This window comes from Dendrobates tinctorius, unplaced genomic scaffold (genome assembly GCF_039654945.1).
Source record: "Dendrobates tinctorius isolate UK_male_01 unplaced genomic scaffold, ASM3965494v1 ptg000029l, whole genome shotgun sequence".
NCBI classification, from domain to species: Eukaryota; Metazoa; Chordata; class Amphibia; order Anura; family Dendrobatidae; genus Dendrobates; species Dendrobates tinctorius.
The window spans coordinates 12960188-12972507 of NW_027361697.1; the positions used below are offsets into that span (position 1 = coordinate 12960188).

At 43.3% G+C, this 12320-nt stretch overlaps 1 long non-coding RNA gene across 1 annotated transcript in view; it reads right to left on the minus strand.

The window, feature by feature from the left end:
* Nucleotides 1-12320, minus strand: part of LOC141085705 (uncharacterized) — a 124372-nt gene that overhangs the window by 77039 nt on the left and 35013 nt on the right. The gene's annotated exons all lie outside the window — the stretch shown is intronic.

The window sequence follows — 12320 nt, forward strand, 5'->3', positions numbered from 1 at the left end:
AAGTAACCAATTCAATCCTTGCCGATCTACAGGCAGTAAAGGATAGCTTTGCAAGTCTGCGGGATCGGAGTGATCATAATCTACAGGTGTTCGGACAAACCACTCAGGACTTACGAACCCGGATTGAGGTTCTGGAGCGACAAGTCCAAACCCAAACTTCCACCCCGGCAATGGGAATCCCCAAGCTACCACCATTCCGCTTTGGCGGTGAACGGGAAAGATTCAGAGGATTCATTAATCAATGCAAACTGTTCTTTGCGGCTCATGCGCCTCAGTTCCTTACTGAGCGATCTAAAGTATTAACAATAATTATGCTGCTCTCCAACAAAGCTCTCGCATGGGCAAACCCTCTAATTGAGACTGACGACGACTGTCTAAATAACCTTGATGCTTTCATTTCAGCTATGGGGAAGGCATTCGATGATCCGAACCGCGGTGCTACAGCGGAATCAGCTATGTTGACTTTAAGCCAAGGTAAGCGCTCAGTAGCAGAATATGCTCTGGATTTCCGGAGATGGGCCCTCGACACCACTTGGGATAGCTCCGCTAAAAGATCGGTTTTTCGGAGAGGATTATCCTCTGTAATTAAGGACGAACTTGCTCGTGTCGACCCACCTACAGCATTAGGAGATTTTATCAACTACTGTATTCGGATCGATGCTCGGCTTACTGAACGCAGACAGGAGAGGTGGTCGGAGCTAAGGCACTCTAATCATTTATTCTCTCCCTCTCCAGCCAAGGAGTCCTTGAGCAGGATTATACGAGAACCAAAACCCGAGCCTATGCAGGTGGACTCTTTACAGAGACGGGTCAGTGATGCACATAAGGAACAGCGACTAAAGGAAAATCTGTGTTTCTATTGCGGTAAGTCAGGACATTTCATCATCAACTGCCCCAGTCGTTCTCGTAAGACAACTGCAGCCATCATACACTGCGAGTGCTGTGAGAGGGGTTCTGTCAGGTCCGCACTACAGACCCCAGAGGGAGTAGAAGATACAGACATTGATTACTCGGACTTGAACTCCGTTATCTCTGAGCCCGATGCAGGTGTTACTGCAGCAGTTTTTCCGGTCCTCTCAGCGGTTTCCCAGCTGAGCTGCAAGAACAACAATTCTCATTGCTTCATTCCCCTCAAACTCAGGGTTCACTCCGTTTGGGTATCTACCTCCGCTATGATTGATTCAGGGGCAAGCGGCAATTTTATGGACATCTCCTTTGCCCAGAGACATAACGTACATTCAGTAAAGAAGGCTACTCCTGTACAGATGGAGACCGTGGATGGCTCACTGTTAAACTCGGGACCAGTGGACCAGGAGACGGAACCCCTGAAGGTCCTCATGGGTAATGACCATCAAGAGAGTCTGTCCTTTATGCTCATCTCTTCTCCTCATTTCCCTATTATTCTAGGACTGCCTTGGCTGCAGGCTCAGAATCCTACGATTAATTGGGAGACTAAAGAACTGCACTTTCCGAAGACACAGATAAGTCCAGAAGCTTCAGTCTGCTCCATCCCTAAAGGACCACCATCAGTCTCAGAGCTACCAGCAATATACCGTGAGTATGCTGATGTGTGCGACAAAAAGAACGCAGACCTACTACCCCCTCACCGTCCATATGACTGTCCAATAGACCTATTACCAGGTGCAGGGATACCGTTTGGCAAGATTTACCCTTTGGCAGGGCCAGAGCTAAAGGCGCTAAAGGACTATATAGATGAACAGCTAGCCAAGGGCTTCATACGCCATTCTTCATCTCCCGCTGGTGCACCAATCTTCTTTGTGAAGAAGAAAGACGGATCTCTTAGGCCCTGCATAGATTATCAGGAGCTCAATAAGATCACGATCAGAAACCGTTACCCACTACCTTTGATTCCGGAATTATTGGAGAGAGTACGGCATGCAAAGCTCTTTACTAAGTTGGATCTCCGTGGGGCCTATAACTTGGTCCGCATTAGACCTGGGGATGAATGGAAGACTGCTTTCAGGTCACGCTACGGACACTTTGAATACCTGGTAATGCCATTCGGTTTATGTAATGCCCCAGCAACTTTCCAACATTTGGTGAATGACATTTTTAGAGATCTCCTGGATACATTCATTGTAATTTATTTGGATGATATCTTGATTTTTTCTAACTCCACAGAGGAACATCACAGACATGTGAAGATGGTCTTAGAACGCCTTCGACAAAACCATCTGTATATCAAACTAGAAAAGTGCGAATTCCATCGGACGGAGATCCAATTTCTGGGGTATGTAATGACGTCACGAGGAATTAGTATGGATGAGAGTAAGATCCAAGCCATTAAAGACTGGCAGGTCCCCAAGAATGTAAAGGAGGTCCAGCGCTTTATAGGGTTTGCTAATTTTTATAGGCGTTTTATCAGGAACTTTTCTGAGGTAGTGTCTCCCATCACACGGCTTACCCGCAAGAACTCTGCTTTTACCTGGACCCCCCAGGCTCAAGAAGCATTTTCCCGCCTGAAACAGAAATTCACCACGGCACCTATTCTGGTGCATCCTAACCCTGAACGTGCCTTCATAATAGAGGTGGATGCCTCAGACAGTGCCATTGGAGCTATCCTCTCCCAGAGGACAGGCGAGAAAGAAGTCTTACATCCCTGTGCTTTCTTTTCTCGGCGGTTGTCTCCTGCAGAACGAAACTATGACGTGGGTAATAGAGAATTGTTGGCCATCATCGCAGCCTTCAAAGAATGGAGACACCACCTTCAGGGAGCTGCACAGCAGATAATCGTCTTGACTGACCACCGCAATCTCGAGTTTATCTGATCGGCTAAGTGTTTGACTCCTCGCCAGGCTCGTTGGAGTCTTTTCTTAAACCAATTCAATTTTGTTATCTCTTATAGACCAGGATCGCGTAATGGAAAGGCCGATGCGTTGTCTAGACTCTACTCAGATGAAACTATCCCACTCACGTTTCATAAGACTGTTATCTCTGATTCCAGGTTCCTGGGGGTGATCCATAATCAAGACTTGCTTAACGATATCAAGGAAGCATACCATACGGATCCTTGGTTGGCACAACCATCTTGTGAAGTAAGTCTTGTATATAAGAATGGTGTGTGGATTCAGGGGCAACGCCTGTATATTCCTGAAGCGGCCAGAGGGAAAGTACTGCAACTCGTCCACGATTCTAAAATAGCGGGGCATAGAGGAGTTCTGAAGACTCAAGAATTCCTGTCTCGCTTCTTTTGGTGGCCCACGTACAGAAGAGACGTTCTGGATTATGTCACTTCTTGTGAAGTCTGTGCTAGATGCAAGACTCCACGTTCGTCGCCTACAGGTCTTTTACAACCCCTACCCATTCCCACCCGTCCATGGGGATCCATATCAATGGACTTCATTGTGGAGCTGCCAACCTCTCAAAGGAAGAACACAGTTCTAGTGGTGGTGGATCGGTTAACAAAGGCAGCCCATTTTATTCCGTGTGTGGGTTTACCCACTGCGAAACACACATCGGACTTGATCATCCAAAATGTGTTTCGTCTGCATGGCGTACCGGATGAGGTTGTATCTGATCGAGGGGTGCAATTCACTTCAAAGTTTTGGCAGCACTTCTGTGCTGCGTTAAACATCAAAGTTAATCTATCTTCTGCCTTTCATCCGCAGACAAATGGACAGACTGAGCGGACTAACCAGACCCTAGAACAGTATCTCCGCTGTTTTATCTGCCACCTACAAGATGACTGGGTGGATTTGCTCCCACTGGCTGAATTCTCTTACAACAATTCGCAGAGCGCTTCCACTAAGCTGTCACCCTTTTATGCCAATTTGGGTTATCATCCTAACATCCTTCCTCGATTTCCCATAGACACACCTCTCCCAGCTGTAGCCGACAGAATCACATCTCTACAACAGAACCTTGATCTACTTAAGAGGAATCTGGAATCCGCTCAGGACAGGTATAAAAAATCGGCAGATAGGTTTCGTAAACCTGCACCAACCTTCAAGGTAGGAGATTTGGTTTGGCTGTCAACTAAGAACCTTAAGATGAGAGTACCATCATCCAAATTGGGTCATAAGTACATCGGGCCTTATAAGATTACTAAGCTTGTCAGTAACGTTGCCTGTCGCCTTCAACTGCCGAGATCTATGAGGATTCACCCTGTGTTTCATGTTTCTCTACTGAAGGCTGCAACTCCCAATTCTTTCCCTGGTCGTTCTTCCCCTCCTGCTCCGGTCCTCATCGATGGCCAGGAGGAGTTTGTCGTGGAAAGGATCCTGGACTCCAGGTTGCGTAGAAACGGGGTGCAATACCTGGTACAGTGGCAAGGCTATTCTTCTGAGGACAACTTGTGGGAACCAGCCTCCAATCTCCATGCGCCTCGTTTACTCCGCCAGTTCCATCAGAGGTACCCGGGAAAGCCTGGACTGGGGCCATCCGGAGGCTGTCCTTAAGGGGGGAGTAATGTAATGTTTTCGGACTTTTATGCTAGATCCGTTATCTTCGCATTTAGTGTGTCGGCCATCTTGTTTCCTGGACTGTGCATTGACTTTTGCCCTCAACCAATATGGAGTCCTCAGCTTGTCGTTGGCCATCTTGTTTCCTGGCATGTGCAGTGACTTTGCCCTCAAATAACATGGAGTACTCAGCTATGATGTCCCTGCCCTGTTTCCTGCCAATTGTCCTTTTAATCAGCTCCAGCTGATTCACCTGTGCTCCTGAATCAGCTCTATTCCCAGTTTGTGACTTGGTCTGTGAAGCCTGGATCTCCTCTGCTTGGAACCATTTGTGGACACAGAACCCTTCTGCTTGCCAGCTACTTCTGACAGGAAAGTAATAGACTCTGAATATCGTTGGTTGTTTGCCTAACTCTGCAACTATCCTGCTACTGCACTACTTGTATGAAGTAATACAAGAAATGCTTAAGAAGCTTATGCCTCATGTGTCTTATTATACCCATGCGTTAGACTCTAGATAGACTGTATACCATATGACAGTTCCTTTCACCGCCGTCATCCGGACAAGCCAGGTCCTATGAGTCTTGAGGGCCCTGGGGTCCCTCGTAGAAGACGGGGTACTGTCATGTCGGACGCTGTTCACACCACAGCGTCCGGCAGGCAGCGGTAGTTCCATCTCCGTCCACTATAGCCTCAGTGGCGCTGGCTTGATTTTACTAAGGTTATCTGGGGTTAATCTAGCTGGAAATCAGGTGGGATGTTTGGTCACGCCCACGGTCTTTAAATAGTCGTGCTGGCCTGTGGGCGTCGCCGATTATAGCTTGTGTTTTGTGCCAAGTGGTTCCGGTCTGGAGTGGAGGTGTTGGAGAGAGAAATTCATAGCTGGTGTCGTATGATCCGTTGTTACCTTTTCGCCTTCCTATATTTGTGCTTTGTTTTGCCCTGTTCACATTATAGTATTGTCCTGTGTGGTTGCGGCACGGTGTGGTTTGAGTTCTCCCTGTCTGTCATTACTGTGTGGGTTTTGGTGGTTTGACAACTCACTGGGTGGAGGGTGGAGGGTTCAGCTTAGGGCTGAGCAGGAGATAAGGAGAGGCTGGAGGCTCAGGCATTTGCACCTTTAGCAAAAACCCTGGGTTGAGGGTCAGACAGGGTTTTCCCTAGTTTGAGGGACTCCGCAGGGGCCCGGGTTTTGTCAGCCTCCTTCGACCTAAGCCTCGCATAACAATAGGTGGTTGAGCACATTGGGGGGAGAGATTCTCAAAGCTGCAAAGCCTGCCCCCATCGTGACATTACCGCATCGCATCGGGCCTCCATGTAGTGTACTAATAAATAATTTCAACAAAAATGGTAGAGAAGGATCCACATGGCCGTATGAATAAAAATATGTAGCTTTAAGCATGGTTAAAAAAGGGGTGTCCAGGCAATTAAAAAAGCATGCCCAAATTTTCCCAATTTTTATTTTTGTGCTTCTTCTGATAAATCATTTCATATAATGTTAAAGTGGAAAACATTGCAAAATAACAGAACCTGTTTCTGTTTGATTCAAGGACACTAATGAAAATCATTATCATAAAGATTGCAATTATAGGTTATTCAATCGCCCTGGTGTCAGTAAAACTAGCCGAAAGAGCATCATGCATGCTTATAAAACAACAATGATTTGTTTCATGGCTGAAATGCTCCACGTTTTCCATATTTTACTACAATTGTTATAAAAGTTTTACAGGCTTCTATATAGAGAAGATAAAGGAAACAAATTTGGAAAGAAAATACGTTTTTGTAATTGTACTATCACGTTCATGAGAAAAGAAGCCATGGAAGGCAAGGAAAGAACGTCTCATATTCGCTTTTGCATAATGCGCCAGACTATTATATGCTACATTCATTTTGACCCAGCTTGGTTCATTCTGTGCACAGAAGCAAAATACTGTTCAATTTCCTGGCTGATCCCGTCATTCAAATACTTGTCTTATGTGAGTGCAGAATAATCAATGCAATGAGCTGTGTATAAGCTCTAAACCTTAAAATGGGCTTGGTTCCAAATCATGAATTTGTTGTGTTTTTCTTCTGTCTGGGAAATAGATTTTTATCTCTTCTGAACTGTAACATTTAATGGAACATTACTGAGCCTTACCACATTGTTAGATGGCTTTACACTGTTAGTAACAGAGAATGCAAGTTAAAGATTACACTTAGAAATGAGTATGTTACGGGAACTTGATTAACAGCAGAGCCGCTGACATGAGCGATGCTTTTTATGGGTATTACATTAGTGATGGAATTTCTTGGAACATATTGTTTTTCTGCATTTAATATATTGTGCAAGTGCTTGGAGCTATGGTAAATGCAGGCAAGACAATAGTAGTGAATGGGAATAGGAAAGACTGTTAATGTACAAAGTATTTGTAATAAAAGATTAGCTGCACAGATGTAGAAAGTGTTAGGTCGTCATTTGATGCTCATGGTCAAGAAGACAACTCTGGTGTCACTGGTGAGGGCATTTTTATTAATATTATTATCTATTATAGCACCATTTATTCCATGGCGCTTTACATGTGACGAGGGGTATACATAATAAGACTAAGTTCAATAATCTTAAAGAAAACAAGTCACCGACTGGTCCAGGAGGAGAGAGTACCCTGCCCTTGAGGGATCACAGTCCACAAGGGATGGGTGAGGATACAATAGGTGAGGTTAGAGGTGGTCGTGCATTATGCTTAGGCTTCTTTTACACTTATCGTTTTTTTGCGGGCCGTTTTTGCGGCCCCAATAGATTTCTATGGGGCCACAAAATTGACCCGCAAAAATTCCACGGTGCGCCGAGGACTGTACGGCCTTCAGGGCCGTATTTGCGGCCGTGAAAAAAGATCGAGCCTGCTCAATCTTTTTCACAGCGTTTCGGACTTGGCCCCCATTGAAAATCAATGGGGCTGCAAAAACAAATGGATGTTTGTTTTTGCGGTGCACCATGACTTCCGGTTTTGCGGAACTCCGTTTTTTTCTCAATACTATTTCCATAGTATTGGAAACATGAAAAATGGCGAACTGCAAGGTTTTTGCCGTCTGTTATTGCGGCAGACCTCCTTTTTTGTGGCGATACGGCCCGCAAAAATGGGCCACAATAACAGGCCTCAAAAAACCTGGTAAATGTAAAAGTAGCCTTAAAGGGAACCTGTCACCAGGTTTGGCCGATACGAGTTACGGCCACCGCCCGTCAGGACGTATATACAGCATCCTATAATGATGTATATCTGCACCAACCCAACCTGTAAGAGAAAAAAATAACTTTTATTATACTCACCTGTGGGATGGTCCAATCTGAGGGGTGTCGCTCTTGGTCCGGCACCTCACATCTTCTTACGATGCTGTCCTTCTTCTTGATTTGTGTGGATGACACGTCCCTGCATCATCTACACAATCTGCTAGGCACCATGCTCCTGCGCATGCGTATTTATCTGCCTTGTTGAGCGCAGAGCAAAGTACTGCAGTGCGCAGGCGCTGGGCCTCTCTGACCTTTCCCAGCACCTGCACACTGTAGTACTATGGTCTGCCCTCAACAAGACAGCTAAGTACACTTGCGCAGGAGCGTGATGCCAGGGAGCCTGTGTGGATGATGCAGGGGCATGTCATCCACACAAAGCAAGCAGGAGAATGGCAGCACAAGAAGATGGGAGGTGCCAGACCAAGAAGAGCGACACCCCTCGGATCGGACTGCCTCGCAGGTGAGTATAATAAAAGTTATTTTTCAGTTCTTCAAGGTCGGTTTGGGGGCAGATATACAGCATTATAAAATGCTGTAAATCAGCCCTGAAAGCCGGTGGCCTCATCTATTATTGGCCTAACCTGGTGACAGATTCCCCTTAATGTAGGCAATGGATAATGACATTAAGAAATTAGGATGAGGCAAAAGGCCTTTAACCTATTCCCAACATGTTGATTTTCCATTTTATATTTTTTCCTAAGTTCTTCCAAGAGCCTTTTTTTTTATTGCCGTACGAGGGCTTGTTTATTGCAGGACGCAATGTAGTTTTTAATGGCATGCTCCAATTTACCATGTGATGTATTGGAAAATGAAGAAAAAATCCAATTGAGGGGAAATTGCAACAAAAAAAAAACTTTGCAAATTTGAAATTTTTTTGGCTTTTGATTTTTTTCTGTATTCATTTTTCAGTAAAAATTACCTGCCAATATGATTCTCCAGGTCAGTACAATTACAGCAATGCTAAACACAGTATTTTATTTTTTTAATTTAAATGGCGAAAACACATTCAGAAATTTGAAAAAAAAATATTTAGCTTATGTTGCCATTTTCTGAGGCTCGTAATGTTTTCATTTTTCTGTCGATGGAGCTGTGTGAGGGCTTGTTTTTCGTGAGGCAAGCTGATGTTTTTATTGACACCATTTGAAGTAGACAATGTTTTGATCATTTCCCCTTGCATCTGCAATGTTGCAGCATGCAAAAAAAATACAATTCTAGCAGTTCAAATTTTTTTCTCTACAGTCTTTACTGATTAGGTGAATTATGTTTATATTTTGATATATCAGACTTTGATGTACACAGCGATACCACATATCTATTTTTTATTTGTTTAGATCTTAATTATTAATTAAGGAAAAGGGGGATGATTCAACATTTCATATTTTTTTATTTTTAAAAATATTTGTTTTATTTTTCACTTGAACCTGCGATCTTTCAATCGCTTATACCACATTCTGAATACAATAAAAATCACTTTATCTTATGGAAGCCCAGCTATAGCAAAGACTTCAATGAAGCACTGTAATGGAAGGTTCGGGGGTCTTCAGCAGAATTTTGGGTGCTATAAAAACCCATTGGCGTACTGAAATCAAGTCATGGGGGGGCAATGGGTGCATAGAACAATGCTCCTCCCAGGCTACATGCATTGAATAACACTGCATGGGCTTCGCCAAAATACTTTACATCTATCATAGCAGATAGTAGAGTGTAACCAGCCAGAACAGCCTTTCATAGTGCTAATCCAGAAGTTAGCATCACTTACTGATGGTCCATCAGTTTCTGATCAGTGAAGGTGTGACACCTGCCTGTTATGAATGGGTCACCGAGGAGGAAAAAACCTAAACGTGCTAAACCCAGAAAAAACAGAGAGGTTGGTAACTATGCAGATTGCAGATCCCTGATCCTAACCACACAACTAGCAGCAGCCATGGAGCGTACCTACGATGAACCTAGACGCCTCGTCATGGCCGGAGGACTAAATAAGCCTTAAGCAAGAAAAGGGGAAAACTAACTGCCCCAGAGCAGACCCCAAAGGAATAGACAGCCCCCACACATGTATTGACGGTGAAACAAGATGAAAACACAAACACAGGCAGGAAAATAGGCTGAGCAAATGATGGGGCCCAAACTAATTAGAAAGGAGAGGAAAGGAAAGACACTGTCTGCAATCTGCCCAAAACCCTACAAAATAATGTCCAACACTTCTGATAACAAAATTAACCCTGAAGTCACTAGACTTCTCCCACTATATCAGCACTCTGAAATATTCAGAGACAGAGCAAAAAGAGGCCAATCTAATAAGGGACAAAAAGCAAATTGGCAAATACAGATAAATAAGAGTGGAAATTCAGCACAGCCCCAGCCGGGGCTGGCTGACCACACAAAAAAATGAATAGAACAACAAAATCAAGTGTGAACATTAGCAGAGAAACTTAGCTTGAGCTGACTGGAACAGAGCTGAGAACCAAGACCTGACAAGCAAAAGGAATCACCAGCACCAGAGTAGGGCGTCGGCTGTCTTAGATCCAATCTGAGATTCCTGAGGTCCAATCGTCATTCTCATTATCAGGTGGCAGATCTGTACTGATTAAATCAGCCTCACTACCTCCTGTTACCACCAGAGGGAGCCTGGAAGGAGAACTCACAACTGGTAGACCAGAAAATGAACTCACAACACCCGCCATTCTTGCCGGTCGGCTGTTACCAATGCCAGAAACTGCCCGAAGTATTTTGGTGCTGCTGGAACACAGCAGCTCCATCAAAGCTATAGTGGTAAAAAAAACAGAGTGATGCATCCACCTAGAGGAGAGACTCACGTCATAGTTTTGGAATTACTTTTTATCCCCACCTAAATGCCAAAAAACGTAAGGAATTCCACCTTTTTGCTATCACACAGTCGTTTATGGCATACACCTCCTCCAATAACACTAAGCATTGTAACGAGCTCTCTTGTTGTCAGGTCTGCACAAAACACACCTCTCGGTTTACAACCAATTTATCATTTTAATCATAACTGCTCCCCATTTTTCTCCACCTTATCCTCTCCGCATGTGTAGCTATCTGACCAGCTTTGCATGTATTGGCAGTATCTCGCTCTTTCTCTCTATCTTTAGTCAAGTAAATGAAATAAAAAATATGAGAATTTACATAGTGTAAAATAATGTACAGAAAACAGTGGGGTAAGATGCAACTTCTTTATCAAAAAGTGTAAATCTCTTAATACGACGATGCTTTACTATCCAAAATTATTGGGCAATAATTGGCACCAATTTCTGGCATAAATTATATTAAATCTGATGAGCCATGGGATATCCAACCTCTTTTTTTGTTGAACCTGAAGCGTGTTGCTTTTTTCAAAGTGGTGAGAAAAGTTCAAATCTGCAAAAAGTAGCAAATTATTGCGCTAATATGGAGCTATTATTTGTTTCTTTTTTGCTCTACTTTTGTGGTGGAAAGTGATAATGGCTAATATAACTTATGTCTTTTCGTAGTCAAAAAATAGAGAAAGAAAAATGATTCAATTAAAGAAACCCCTAGATGAAAAAATAAAGCTATAGAGAAAGGTACATTCTTTTAGCTGTTGAGAACAATTCTTTAAAGACATAATGATCTTATTGTGGACATGTTGAAGTTTAAATGGAACCTGTCAGCAGGATTCCACACCCCAAACCATTTATATGTGCATGTAGCTGTTTCATATGTATATGCACATGTAGCTGTTTCAAAGACAAGTGCGGCAAAACATTTACATTGTCAGTCCGATTTTGTGTTACTGAGAAATCACCATTTAAAATTTAAATGGCTATGGTAGATCCGAAGCCTGTGTCACTCCAGCTCTATTACCCACCCAGTGCAGATTCCTCCTTCTTGACTGAAGTCACACAGTATAGATGCTCTCAGTCAATCAGGAGAAGGCGGTGCTAGGTGGGGAATAGAGCTGGAGTAACAGAGACTTCAGATATGCAATAGTTCTTCAGAGTCATTTACATATTAGTTCAACCTATGATTTCTCATGTAAAGGTATGGCTGGACTTGTCTTTGAAAGAGCTACATGCACATAGAAATATTTTGGATCATGTTCACAGATTCCCTTTAAAAGTGATCATGAAATTGAAAACAATGAATGGATAAAAAAAATTGGGACATTGAGAAAAAAATAAGGGTAAATGTGAGTTAATCACCAGTTCTCCTTTTCTCTTCCAGTCTAAATCTTATATATGGATCATACAAACGAAATGTAGCTTGTAATATTTTGTATCTTCTAGACTCTAGGCAATACCATTCTTAATACAATGATTAAAAACTTCCTATTAGTTTTCAAGGGGTATTCTCACCTTGAGCACATATGACATACAGTGTACCTCACATAGTAGGAGAAGAAAGGATGCGATTCTATAACTCCTTCAGGACACACCAGAAGTGAATGGAGAGTTGGATGCGTTTTATTGGCTAGTATGAATGAGTGGGATGGGGTCACGGGACCCTTATTCTCTTAATAGGTGAGTGTCCCAGAGGCGGTATCTCTAACTATCAGACATTTATGTGGAAAATCATAAAAGCCATTTAACAGTGAAGAACAAAATTCCCCAAGGGATACCATAAAGTGATAAAGCTTTTAGGAATCAAAAATTGCCATA